The 12,918-nt window shown below is 47.8% G+C and overlaps 1 protein-coding gene and 1 non-coding gene across 2 annotated transcripts in view; both read left to right on the top strand.

The window, feature by feature from the left end:
• The window catches only part of LOC132571817 (uncharacterized), a 239,513-nt gene that overhangs the window by 96,764 nt on the left and 129,831 nt on the right, over positions 1-12,918 (top strand).
• On the top strand, positions 4,505-4,579 carry TRNAP-AGG (transfer RNA proline (anticodon AGG)). Its single transcript has one exon. It is a non-coding gene; the product is annotated as a tRNA-Pro (tRNA).

The following is a 12,918-nucleotide window of genomic DNA, read 5'->3' on the forward strand; positions in this document are numbered from 1 at the left end:
CCTTGTGTTGTTGAGCCATCTTGCAGGGAAATGCCTGCAAGCTGGCTCAGCAATGTAGCAGGGAAAAGGGAGGCAGTCTTGCAGTGATGCAAGGCTGATGGAAGAAACGTTGCTAGGAATGCCTTTGCAGCTGCAGGTGGCCAGAAGGGGTACACAGCCTTCCAGCGTTCCATGTGAAGAAAAATCTCTGTGAACATTATCGTTGTTAAGTTGTCGGAGCAGATCACACTGCTCCAAAATGGCTTCACTTTGTCTGCTGGTATTAACCTCACAGAGATTTTTCTCCCACTTTATGAAGATCTACGCCAGTCTTTGAGTGAAGTCTGCTAGCTGGACACAAGCAAAATGCCAGAGGGTAGAATCTTCCAGAGGGGTCTTCCTGGTATGATCTTTTAGCAAGCACTGAGGTCTCTTAGCAAGCACCGAGAGCCAGTTTGATGTAGTGGTTTAGTGCGTAGACTCTTATCTGGGAAAACCGAGTTTGATTCCCCAATCCTCCACTTGCACCTGCTGGAATGGCCTTGGGTTAGCCATAGCTATCGCAGAAGGTTGTCCTTGAAAGGGCAGCTCCTGTGAGAGCACTCTCAGCCCCACCCACCTCACAGGGTGTCTGTTATGGGGGAGGAAGGTAAAGTAGATTGTGACCGCTCTGAGACTCTGAGTGGAGGGCGGGATATAAATCCAATATCTTCTTCTTTTCTTTCTTTCTCTCTGCCATTTTTCCTCAGGATGCCAGAAGCACCTTGCAGAAGTAAGTAGGCCTTCAGCATTAACCTTCATAATGTTGGGATTGGACTGAGTAGCCTGTGAAGAACACAGTCCTTCAGCATCTTGACTCAGAGCCAAATCAGTGTGGATCTCCATCCATCTTTCAGTGGCAAACAGCTTATGCACAGAGCCTCGTCAGCAAGAAATTGTGTAGTGAAATGGTGGGTGGTCTGGGTTGGCACCGAGATGTGCACCTCTAGGTCTCCAGCCTTTTTGAGGCTGCCGGCAGCTTTGGAATGCTGACCTGGTGTGAAGGACGCTGCCACAGGAGATGATGTCAGCCACAAAATGGCTGCCACAGCTTACCATCAGTCACTTTATAAAGATCCTTCTGTAATGGTAGCAGCTGCTGCCAAAGCAACTTATTTACAAAATACCCCAGGAAACAGAGTTCAGGTCCTCTCAGCTACATTCATTCCATAAAATGGCAGGTGGTAAACTTTACTTGGCACCAATAACATCTTGGTTGGTATCAGGGCTGGCTACAGGAGCACTTGGATGCCCTCTCAACCCAGTCTGATGATGACCACCCAATCCAAACCGATGATCTCCATGAGTTAAGGAGGGTAGGGTGAGAGTACTACCATTTTTGCACACAGCTAACCTCGCAGTCACAATCCTGTTCCCTCCGCAGCGTCCGGTCAGATTTCGCACCATCTGCGCCGGAGTTGCAGGAAGTGCCGCGGCTTTTGCGTAGCAAACGTAAACTGCTAAAACCCAGTTTACGTTTGCTATGGAGAAGTGGTGGCACTTCCTGTAACTCCAGCGCAGATGGTGGGAAATCCGACCGGATGCTGCGGAGGGAACAGGATTGTGACTGCGAGGTAAGCTGTGTGCGAAAACGGTATACAAATCACAAAGCAGGAGTTGGCGTGTCTGCCGTGTTTCCATCAGTGTTCCTGAACCACATGGCATTTAAACATGTTGCTCATACTCAGATTGGCCACGGCTGTTTCCACATTGTGAATTTGTCCTTCATTCAGTACTGAAGGAACAGCAGTCATTCCCTCACGTATTTTTTGGCCTTTTTCATGTCAGGGGTAGGGGGGCGGGAGAGGGACAGACAGACAGACAGCCGGGATAGTCCTTGTCCAGAACCCTCACGAGCTTTCTTGTTCTGTACCTGGACATTTGCGAGACAGACGGGAGCAGGGGATTTGGGGTTGCAGTTCTTAGGGCCAAACCAGACATTTGCTTTTTAAAAGATAGTTTGGCCTGGGCTCCACAGGGTCACATGCCACCTGCAGCAAATGGCTCTAAAAGAAGAAAGCAGACCCTGTTTAGGCCTCAAATGCCACTCTGGGAGAGGGAGGGCTCCTGCCTTCTCTTCCTCATGCCATTTGTTTCATGCCAAGACAGAGCTGGGCAGGGGACTTCCCTGTTTTTGTTGTTCCACATGCACAAAACACAGCACAAGGAGCAGAAAAAATGAACAATTAATTTCTGCAGTGCTATTTAGTGCACAAAACCAGCTGTATTGTTTTGTGGTAGCCATTCTCTGCAGTTGCTGTGTGGAACCCAGGTCCAGTTCTTAACAAAGCAGGAGCTACACTGAGGTGAACATTTCTCTTCAAAGGCGGCCCCATAGCCAGAAAATTTTGGGTGAAGGGTCCCACTGAATTAAATTTCAGATGGAGGGGCCCACCGCTCTGGCGGCCCCGCTCCCCTCCGGCATGCCTCCCCCTTCCCTCCCACCCACCGACAGACCGAAGCCCTGGAAAAGCGGGACTCTTTCAAAGCCGCAGCCTCCCCCCTTCAGCTGATCAGCGGGAAAAGCAGCAATCTGGAGGAAGTGGGGAGGAGGCAGCTGCTCACCTCTGCGCTGCTTTTCCTGTGTGTCGGTGGGAGGGAGGGGGGAAGCACCACAGAGTGGTGCGGGGGCCACCAGAGTGGTGGGGAGATCAGTGGCTGCCAGAGCAGCAGCCACAGAGAGAGCGGGGGCCACGAAAGCACTGAAGAAGAAGAAGATAGAAGATATTGGATTTATATCCCGCCCTCCACTCTGAAGAGTCTCAGAGCGGCTCACAATCTCCTTTACCTTCCTCCCCCACAACAGACACCCTGTGAGGTGAGAGGGGCTGGAGAGGGCTCTCACAGCAGCTGCCCTTTCAAGGACAACCTCTGCCAGAGCTATGGCTGACCCAAGGCCATGCTAGCAGGTGCAAGTGGAGGAGTGGGGAATCAAACCCGGTTCTCCCAGATAAGAGTCTGCACACTTAACCACTACACCAAACTGGCTCTCACTGGGGAGAGCCGGGTCACCAGGAGGGGCCATACAGGTGGAGGGTGGGGTTGGGTGGAAGGGCCAGCACCCCCATGGCTACAAGCCTGTCCAAAGGGCCCTCCCCCAATCCTTCAGTGTTTTCAGCATCAGCCTGGGTCTCTCTTGGCTTTCTGGCAGTTCCTTCCTCTACTTCTTTCATCCATTGGGACAGGGGAGATTCTGAATTGGATGGATAGCATCTTAATGGGATTTTCTCCAGGTATGAAGAAAAGGAGTCATTTGAGAATCCAGTGGATTTTCCACTTGCCCTGAAGTGGCACATCTGGTACTTCTCATATTTCAATCCCCCTTTGGAGGTCATCAAGAGGCAATTCAAAGGTAATGAAGAAACACTGCAAGAGTTTTGTCAGTGCGTGGGAAGTTCTTCGGGTTTGAGTAACCTGATAAGTTCAGCCCCAGCTGCAGTTCTAAGAAGACAAACTTCAACAAAGCCGTTTCAACAGATATATTTGGGTTTGGGCAAAAGAGTAGTTAGAGTCAGTCCAATAGTCAGTTTACAGGTAATCAGTCCAGCCAAGTCAACAGTACAGAATCACAATCCAATAGAGCAGTCCACACATACTAGTCCATACATCAATATCTTTATCCAGTCCGACAGAGTAACAGTCTTGATCCAAATTATCTCTCCACTCCTCCACACCTTTCTCCTTTCTCATTAACCCACAGGAGACAGAGAGTTTGGCCTCTGTTGTTATAGTGCAGCTAGCCAATCATATTCCTTAATCACATAACTAGCTGCACATGTTACTCACATGCATTTCATTAACTTGTATAGTTGGAGTTACATAACTTTGACTCAGCATTTTGGCTCCTTAAAGTGCCCAATGCTGTCAAGTTTCAAACTGGACATTAGAGTGGGCCTGATGTTCCAGGATGGTTATATCGTTATCAGACCCAGGAACGTGGGGAGTTTATGTATCAGTTCAGAAGGCCATTTTAATTCACCATGGAAAGTTTTCTGATGAGAATTCTGCCATAACTTCAGCTCAGAATTTCATTACATGGACTTCTCGAGGTTATTCTATGTTGTTGATCTCTGATCATTACTGTGACCATGCAAGGGCACATGGCGAGGTAGATGGTCAAGCAAGCACCTGAAATGATAGGAAGGGGGAGGGAAACTGCCCTTCAGGGCATCTGCATTTAATGAAGACAGCCACTGGATCAATTTCAGCCCCCCCCCCCCTTCTCCTTACAGTGCTGTCTTTAAAGTAAAGTCAAAAGCCCATTTAAATCAGTGAGTTTGAAGGGTGTACTCTGCTCAGGATGGCACTGCAGAACCTGTGTCTAGAAACGTCCTGAATTTAGCCATATTGGACTTTCTATGGCATGAATCTCAAGTAACTCCAGTGACTTGTGAAAGCAAATTTGAATATTTGTACTCAGTCCCCTCCCCCCCACCCCAAAAAAGCTTCTACTTGGCCCTTTAGCTGTAACTCATAAGGAATATGGGGAGGGACGGTGGCTCAGTGGTAGAGCATCTGCTTAGGAAGCAGAAGGTCCCAGGTTCAATCCCTGGCACCTCCAAAAAAGGGTCCAGGCAAATAGGTGTGAAAAACGTCAGCTTGAGACGCTGGAGAGCCGCTGCCAGTCTGAGAAGACAATACTGACTTTGATGGACTAAAGGTCTGATTCAGTATAAGGCAGCTTCATATGTTCATATGAATATGTACTTATGCGCCATCAAGTCACAAATGACTTCTGGCGACCTCACCAAGAGGTGTTCGAGGCAACTGAGAAACAGAGGCAGTTTGATATTTTCTTCCTCTGCAGAGTCTTCTTTAGTTTCCTGTCTAAATACCAACCCAGCTTCCAAGATTTGATAATGTTGGGCTATATCATGCTATCTTCCCTCCCCAAAAGAAAATAGTATTAGCTGATATTTTTGTCCCAAGATTTGTGATAAGTGGAAAGGTTTGCCACTCACTTTCTGTTCCTTTGCTTTCTCAGACACTCTGGATTCTGGACTTCATCTGCAGAAAGGTACATTTTTCTTCATAAACTGGTCAATTGTTTCTAAACTAAAAAGCTTCACCTTACAATTTGTGTTCTTCTGCTTGGTGTTCTCAGAGATAGCACTGCAGAAGAGGGTTAGCAAGTCAGTCAGAAAATACCTGGGGACTTTGGGGGTGGGAGACTTTGAGGGTGGAGCCAAGAGACTTTCCTGTTCCCTGAAATAAATAAATAAGAATACAGCAGTGCAGTTCCCCTGAATACAGTCTTCATTTCCTCACCCCAAGCAGCTGCATGTTCCCTGTAAACATTCTCTCTCTCTCCCCACAAAATAAACAGTTTGCAATCTCACACTTGCGTGGTCTCACTGGGGCAATTTACTCATGAGTTGCAGAAGTTCCAAGTTCTTCAGACTAACACAGGGGAAACCAAAGTTCTAGTTTACCCCTAACTATGGAAACGACCTCTGAAAAGATTGTAAAACAGAGGTTCTGGGCTCCTGTCGCAGCTACTGGGAGCAACCATGTTGTTCTGCCAGCTCACCCCACCCACATTCAGCCTGGCTTCTAGATTTAAAGGCACAGACACACCGTCTAAAAAGTAAGTCTTTTCAAGCATCTTCTTAAGTCTCCAGAAGTGGAAAGGCACATGGTGACTGTTGGGCAAGGCTTCCCTCACTGGCCAGCTGACTGGGAGGAGGGGAAGGAGCCTGCAAAAGTGAGGGAAACCCCATTGGGACCTGGGGATTGGCAAGCCTACTACAGAACACTCTTGTTTCTCAAAATCTGACCCTCCCTGCCACAGCCAGTTCCTTCTTGCTCTGAGGATGTTGGTAAGGACGAAAGAAAAGGTGAACTCTGAGGAGATGAACTGCCTCTTTTCACCTACCTGCTACCATATTGAAACGATGGGAGAATGGCTGCCGGGCAAGAGCTTGACTGAGCTCCATAAGAAAAGTCTTGCTATTCTCCCATCAAAGGTGGCTATTGGGGCATCAGGTTTCCCATCCAGAGTAGATCATGTCTGATGTTCAATGGCTCTGTGTTGGTAACTCCAGTCCGGAAGAGGTTCCAACTGGTAATATTGCAGGTCTATTAAAATTTCCACTGAGGATATGAGAACAGGCATTAATTTTTGCAGCAGCTGGGGGCAGAGGAGTTGGGAATATGAATTAAGTATTAAGTACCAAGGATATTTCTGTCAGTTCTGGCTCTGCCCCTTGTTCAATGTGTAGCAGGTTTTTTACCTGCTTCCCCACTGCATTCAGGCACCTTCTGGGTTTTCCCAGCTGGCCATAGGAATGCTGGGAAGTTAAACCCAGCTCCACTCCATTGAAACATATTTCAGCACAAAGTTGCAAGGAAAATGTGGAGTGTATTTTCGCTCCACTGTACATCTTCTTTGCAGCTTTGATTCCTGCTTCAGCCTGCAAAGGCAAGGCAGCAGGAGCTGGGGAATGGGTGAGGACAGGAGGGGGGAGGGGGGAGTAAAAGAGCCCCATGGGCCTGATTGAAGCCCTGGGAGGGTTGATTTGGTCTGTGGATGGGACATATGACACCCCTACCATAAGGTCTCCACATTCACCATCAGTAGATGGGTCAGAGACTGCATATAGATCCTGGCATATAGATCAAGGGGACTGGATCCCCCTTCGCGTGTTACAGCCCACTCTCTGAGGGGCAGAAACCTCAGCATTATCCGGTCCTTCCCTTCCTTAGAGGTGGTCTGTAGGGCTGCAACTTGGAAATTGTTCCACTCATCATTACAGGTTTGACAAAATGGGTTCAGCTGGGACTGCTTTTGGAAGTCGCATACTTCCTGTAGCATACCTTTTTAGGCTAGAGTCTGAGATTCTTCCCCTCTCTGAGGCATGCTGCTTTCTTACGTGCCAGATGTGGAGACTTCCCCACCCCGGACCACTGGAGAATGGAAGATTTGTCTCACTGTGCATCTTCCTTGTCGGTGGTCCTAGAGTAGGGCAGTCTCTTCCCATCCAAGAGAAGAGCACTTGAGCCAGAGTAGGTGTGCTGTATTGACTCTATGGGGCTTCTTTGCCTCAATTTCAGTTTCCTGAACTGGTGGGCGTCTCTTTTGAGTTCTTCACCCTGTTCTCTGTGTGGTTGGTTGGAGGGGGTTTTGGACCATTTTATTGGAGGTCTTATTTCATGTTTGATCATTTGGAGAGGGAGTTGTGCTGCTTCGGGGCCAGACTGGGGCCTGGGAGCGAAGCCCGTCCCCTCCCGGAATTGCAAGGTTCTGGACTCTCCCGGTCTCCAGGAATGAGCTTCTCCCAGAAGTAGAGACTGCCCCACCCCAGGACCAGCAAGAAGGAAGATTCATGATAAGGGAGACAAATCTGTTCTTGTGTGTGATTTCTAACCAAAGAAGCCTGTGACTGAAAATGCCATTTTTTCCCCTCTCCTTCACAGTTCTCTTTTCAGGATGGGATATGGGAGGAAATAGATGGTGTCCCTGTGGGTGCTTGTTGTGTACATTGTCTGCCTTCTGAAGCATGCGGGAAGACAGCTCTGCCTTTTAGAAGGGCAGGAGCAGGCAGGAGAGCCTGATGACCAAGGAGAGGGTGGCAGAGGTGGGAGGAGGCCATGACTGGCAGGAGAAGGAAGCCAAACAGGCCAGTGGGTGAAATCCCCCAGCTGGTGCCGTTTCACTTCTTGTCTCCTCATTTTCCCTCAACAGCAAATGTGACTCTGGATCCACACACGGCCAATCCATTGCTCATCCTGTCTGAGAGTCAGAAAAGCGTGCGAGTGGGAGAACAACCTCAAGCTCTGCCCACCAGTTCTGAGAGATTTGAGAAGTATACTGCTGTGCTGGGCCGTGAGGGATTCACAGGAGGCTGCCATTTCTGGGAAGTCCTTGTGGGAAGTGAAGAAGAATGGTATGTGGGGGTGGCCAGAAAGTCTGTGAAGAGGAAGGTAAAATTCTCCTTTAGTCCTGAGGAAGGGATCTGGACTGTGGGGAAGCAGTCAGGGATGCTTAGGGCTTATATAAAAAAATATAGCCGTCCCCTGACTGTGACTGGGGAGCTGAAGAGGATCCGAGTGTGCCTGAACTATGCTGGGGGGCGAGTGGCCTTTTTTGATGCTGACCGAGCAGCCCTTCTCCATGAGTTCTCTGGAGCCTCCTTCCATGGAGAGACCCTCCTGCCCTTCTTTTGTGTGTATGAAAAAGGCCACCTCAAAATCTCTTCCTAGGACCTTTTCTTCACACCAGGACCATCAAGAAGAAAATAGTATTTCTCAATATTCTTCCTTTTTTCAAGGCCTGTGAAGACCTCTCCTGTCTCCAGCCACCAAAATTGACTGGAGTAAAATGGAAATATTTCCCCTCCATTTCCCAACATTCCTCCCCCCCCCCCTTTGTATCTTATTCCTTAAAGTGACAGTAACGCCTTTCCCATTGTAAAAGATACAGGAGAGCTCTGAACAGACCCCCGCCCCCCCCTCGATCTCTCCAGCCTTCGTTCTCCTCAAGCACGAGAGAGGAACTGCTGCAGAGCCTATAGAGGAAGATGAGGTCCCGCATTTTCAGTTACTATTTGGGATTTCCTCTTTTCTTTAATGGGCACTATCTGCTAGGTTTTGCCCTGTGTTCAGCCTGCCTTTTCTGATGGACACTGGAGACCCTGTCCCTGCCAAGGTAGCTGTGTTCAGAGACCACTTGTGTTTCAGTTATGCCAGAGATTGAAAAGATGTTATGTTTATTATAAAGTGATGTTTTGTTGAAAAGTCTGCTGCTTGAATCCTGCAGTTTTCTTTGGTGGGGGCGGGGGGAGGTGGGTGGAGCCATTTCATAACTGCCGGAGAAGTCATAAAGGCTGCCATCATTTACTGACTTGACCCATCCCCAACTCTGCAGTTGGACAGAAAAATCCAGAGGTGGATTTGCATAACCAGGGTCCTGCTGGGCTCTGCTTGCATTGCGGTTGCTCTTCCTGTCGTTTTTGTGTCTCTTTTCAAACCATATAGTCTGTCCTGGGACCTGTTTTGTTCAACATCTTTATCAATGATTTGGATGAAGGAATAGAGGGAACGCTTATTAAATTTGCAGATGATACTAAATTGGGATGGGTTGCAAACACAGAAGAAGACAGAAACAGGATACAGGATGACCTTCAGGCTGGAAAACGGCTAAAATCAATAAAATGAATTTTAATGGGGATAAATGTAAAGTTCTGCATTTAGGTAGGAAAAATCCAATGCATGCTTATAGAATGGGGGAGACTTGTCTTAGCAGTAGTATGTGTGAAAAGGATCTAGGGGTTTTAATGGATCATACGCTGAACATAAGTCAACAGTGTGATGCGGTGACTAAAAAGGCAAATGCAATTTTGGGCTGTATCAACAGAAGTATAGTGTCCAGATCACGTGATATGATGGTATAACTTTACTTTGCTCTGTAAGACCTCACCTGGAGTATTGTGTTCAGTTTTGGGCACCACATTTTAAGAAGGATATAGACAACTTGGAACCGGTCCAGAGGAGGGCGGCGAAGATGGTGAGGGGTCTGGAGACCAAGTCCTATGAGGAAAGGTTGAAGGAGCTGGGGATGTTTAGCCTGGAAAGGAGGCGGCTGAGAGGTGATATGATCACCATCTTTAAATACTTGAAGGGCTGTCATATAGAGGATGGTGTGGAATTGTTTTCTGTGGCTCCGGAAGGTACGACCAGAACCAATGGGTTGAAATTAATTCAAAATAATTTCTGGCTCAATATTAAGAAGAACTTCCTGACAGAGCATTTCCTCAGTGGAACAGGCTTCTTCGGGAAGTGATGGGCTCTCCTTCTGTAGAGGTTATTAAACAAAGGCTGGATCCTGTAAGTTTAGGGGGGGGGGGCGTGGTATTTGTGAGTTTCCTGCATTGTGAAGGGGGTTGCACTAGATGACCCTGGAGGTCCCTTCCGACTCTATGATTCTATGAACATATAAAGCTGAGTGTCATCAGTGTACTGATGGCAACCCAGCCCAAAGCCCCAGATCAACTGGGTGAGGAAGCACATATAGATGTTAAACAACGCTGAAGAGAGGATTGTCCCCTGTGGCACTCCACATTCAAGCAGGTATCATGGGGACATCCTCTCCCCTAGCACCACGCTCTGTCGCTGATCATGGAGAAAGCAGGAAAACTTCAGTAAAAATCCCTACATCGGTGAAGTGGTGGGTTGACTGGTCAGAGTCAACCATGTTGAACGGTATTCTAAAAAGAGCCCTGAAAGCTCTTGGAGGATTGGCTACATCAGGGGTGTGTGGCCTAATATGCAAAGGAGTTCCTGATACAAAAAAAGCCCTGGGTTTTTAAAGGTATGGTGTTAAGCCAAATGCCCCCAAAACGAGGTTGGGGAATTAGTCAGGTGGGCACCTGGCTCAAACAGGGATCTTTTACCAATGTATACCAGGCTCAACCGTCCGGAGAGTAAACGCTCAATGACAGGACTCTAATTAAATAAAAACCAGTTGTGCTTTATTTGGAATGATATAGCTCTTTCTCACAAGGTAAAATGCAATTCAATCACACATTCACACAGGTCTAAGACACATAGATAGATCGATAGGGGAACATAGACGGATACACTGACAGGGTGATATTTACCATCGTACTCTTCCAGGAAGTCTCCAGTGGCGATAGTTGAGGGGATGGGGGAGGACCCGAAACTGATCAGGAATTGGGGATGGATCTATACAGCGGGATACGGGATACTGATAGAAGCATACACGAGTAGAGTGGGGTCAGAGGTTATAAGGGCTCCTTTGGCCCCTTAGGGGATGGGAGGTGACGGGGGGGTTCCTTGATGACCGTGAGGGCTGGGCACCATCAGAGCCAATGGTGAGTTCCTTGATGACACCTGATTGGGTGTTTGCTGTGACCAATGAGCTTCACCTCTGTCCTGGGCGTCCTAGAAACTTCCAGGTGGCGCCAGGGTCTGGGACGGCTCCACAGGTATCAGTATGGAAATAGTTGGGAGCATGGGATTGTTTGAAGAGGTGACAATAGGGAATCAAATATGCACCTAGGTCTCCCCGGTGTGGATCAAAGGCTTGGATGTGTCAGGAAATGTCCTACCTCTTACTCTTTGATCTTTCAGGCAGGGGGCCTCTGCCCAGTGTTTTGCTAGACAAAGAGCATCAATAGTTGGGCGGTTATTCCATTCATGGGCTAAACAGGTTGCTTGTGGTTCCGGGGGTGACTTGAGGTGTGTACGTGCGCTTTATACCATGAAGGAATGAAGTCCAGCCTGCTGGGAAGATGGCTGCGCGTGGAATTGGCTTAACATGGTGGGTTCCATGTCCAGCGCTACCAAACAATAATGCCCGGACAGCTCCGTGGCGGCGCAGACCTCTTCCACTCCCTGGCTGGCCCGTGCTGCGACGGGGAGATATCCGTGGGTGGGCAAACGCTCTATACCTGGTTGGAATGCCCGCACCCCTTGTATCTAGAAACACACACAAGCCCCGCTATGCCTCTGGGTAGCTTTGCCCGCACTCTCTGGCCAGACGGGAGCAAAGCCCACTTCTCCAGGCGCCCTGACAACCTTGTTTGTGACTTATGTTTTGGGGAGAAAGGGGTCTTTTCCTCACAATGGGTTGTCTTAATCATAGATAAACTGGCTCATCGGATCTTACAACAGGAAGTTCCACAGGTAAAAGATAATTTCGTTGAAAAATGGTTTTCCTTTTTTGACTATAGAATCATAGAGTTGGAAGGGACCTCCAGGATCTAGTCCAACCCCTTGCACAATGCAGGACTATGTTGAGCACTCGAATAAGGAGTATTGTATGGTTCCAAAGCAATATCTAAACGTTTTTTATTGATATCTTTTAGGTGTTTATTCTACTGTAATCCTTTGGTTAATCATTTGTTGTGTATTTCCTGGGGAGGTTTTTTTGTTTGAACTGATGTTCTATTTCATGGTTTTTTTCTCTTATTGAAATAAATTATTTAAAAAGTAAAAAAGAGTAACAACAGCATTGACCTGCCTCGATCCAAGTGTCTCTGGAGGTCATTTGTGAGGGCAACCAGTACAGTCTCTACCCCACGGCCAGGGCAGAAGCCAGACTGGAATGGATCTGGGGGAGGTGTCATCCAAGAAGACTGGAGCTGCTCAGCTGCTGTTCTCTCCAGTACCTTACGCAGAAATGAAAGATTTGAGACGGGGGTGGTTGGCGAGGACCGCAGGGTCCAAATGCCTTATTATGAAGATTTCAATTTTATATTGGGATTTTTCCTAAAAGAAATTGTGAAATATATTTAAAAACTGATGATAAAAGTGCATATTTTATCTGATTTTGAATTGTATCTTTGTCAGAACAGGCCTGCTCAGGTTTTCCTCAACAACCAGAAAGGCCTCTCTCTCTCTCCCCCACCCCCTGCCCCCCCAGTAACTCTCCTACAGTACCTGACCATTGTAGAAGTTCCCCACTGGGAGCATCCCAGCTTCCCTTCCAAGTTCCAAGGCCCTGCCTCTGTGTTTCCCGCTGCCTGGTCACCACAGGGACCATTCACTGTCTTGTGCACCCCTCGAGGAATAGCCACCTGCGAGCTTCCTGGCTTTCCACAGTGCTCCATTTAAAATTCTGTGTCTGAGACTGTGGAGATCTATGTGGTACAGGGAACCACTCGCAGCATCAAAAGTTATAAAGTATTTATTTAAAAGAAAACGTTGCGTGACATACTTTTAGCACAGCACCAGACTGAGGAAGAGAGCTAAACAAAATTGATAAAATGCATATCCTCTGTCCTTTCTCTATAGATGCCCTAAATTGTTAAAATTTAGGAGAGGCAGGGTTGCCAGGTCCAATTCAGATAATATTTTGGGACTTTGGGTGTTGAGCTGGGAGACTTTGGGAGCAGGACCAGGAGATTTTCTCAAACCCCTAATTGAATAAAAATACAG

The sequence above is a fragment of the Heteronotia binoei genome, chromosome 5, assembly GCF_032191835.1.
Source record: "Heteronotia binoei isolate CCM8104 ecotype False Entrance Well chromosome 5, APGP_CSIRO_Hbin_v1, whole genome shotgun sequence".
Lineage (NCBI taxonomy): Eukaryota > Metazoa > Chordata > Lepidosauria > Squamata > Gekkonidae > Heteronotia > Heteronotia binoei.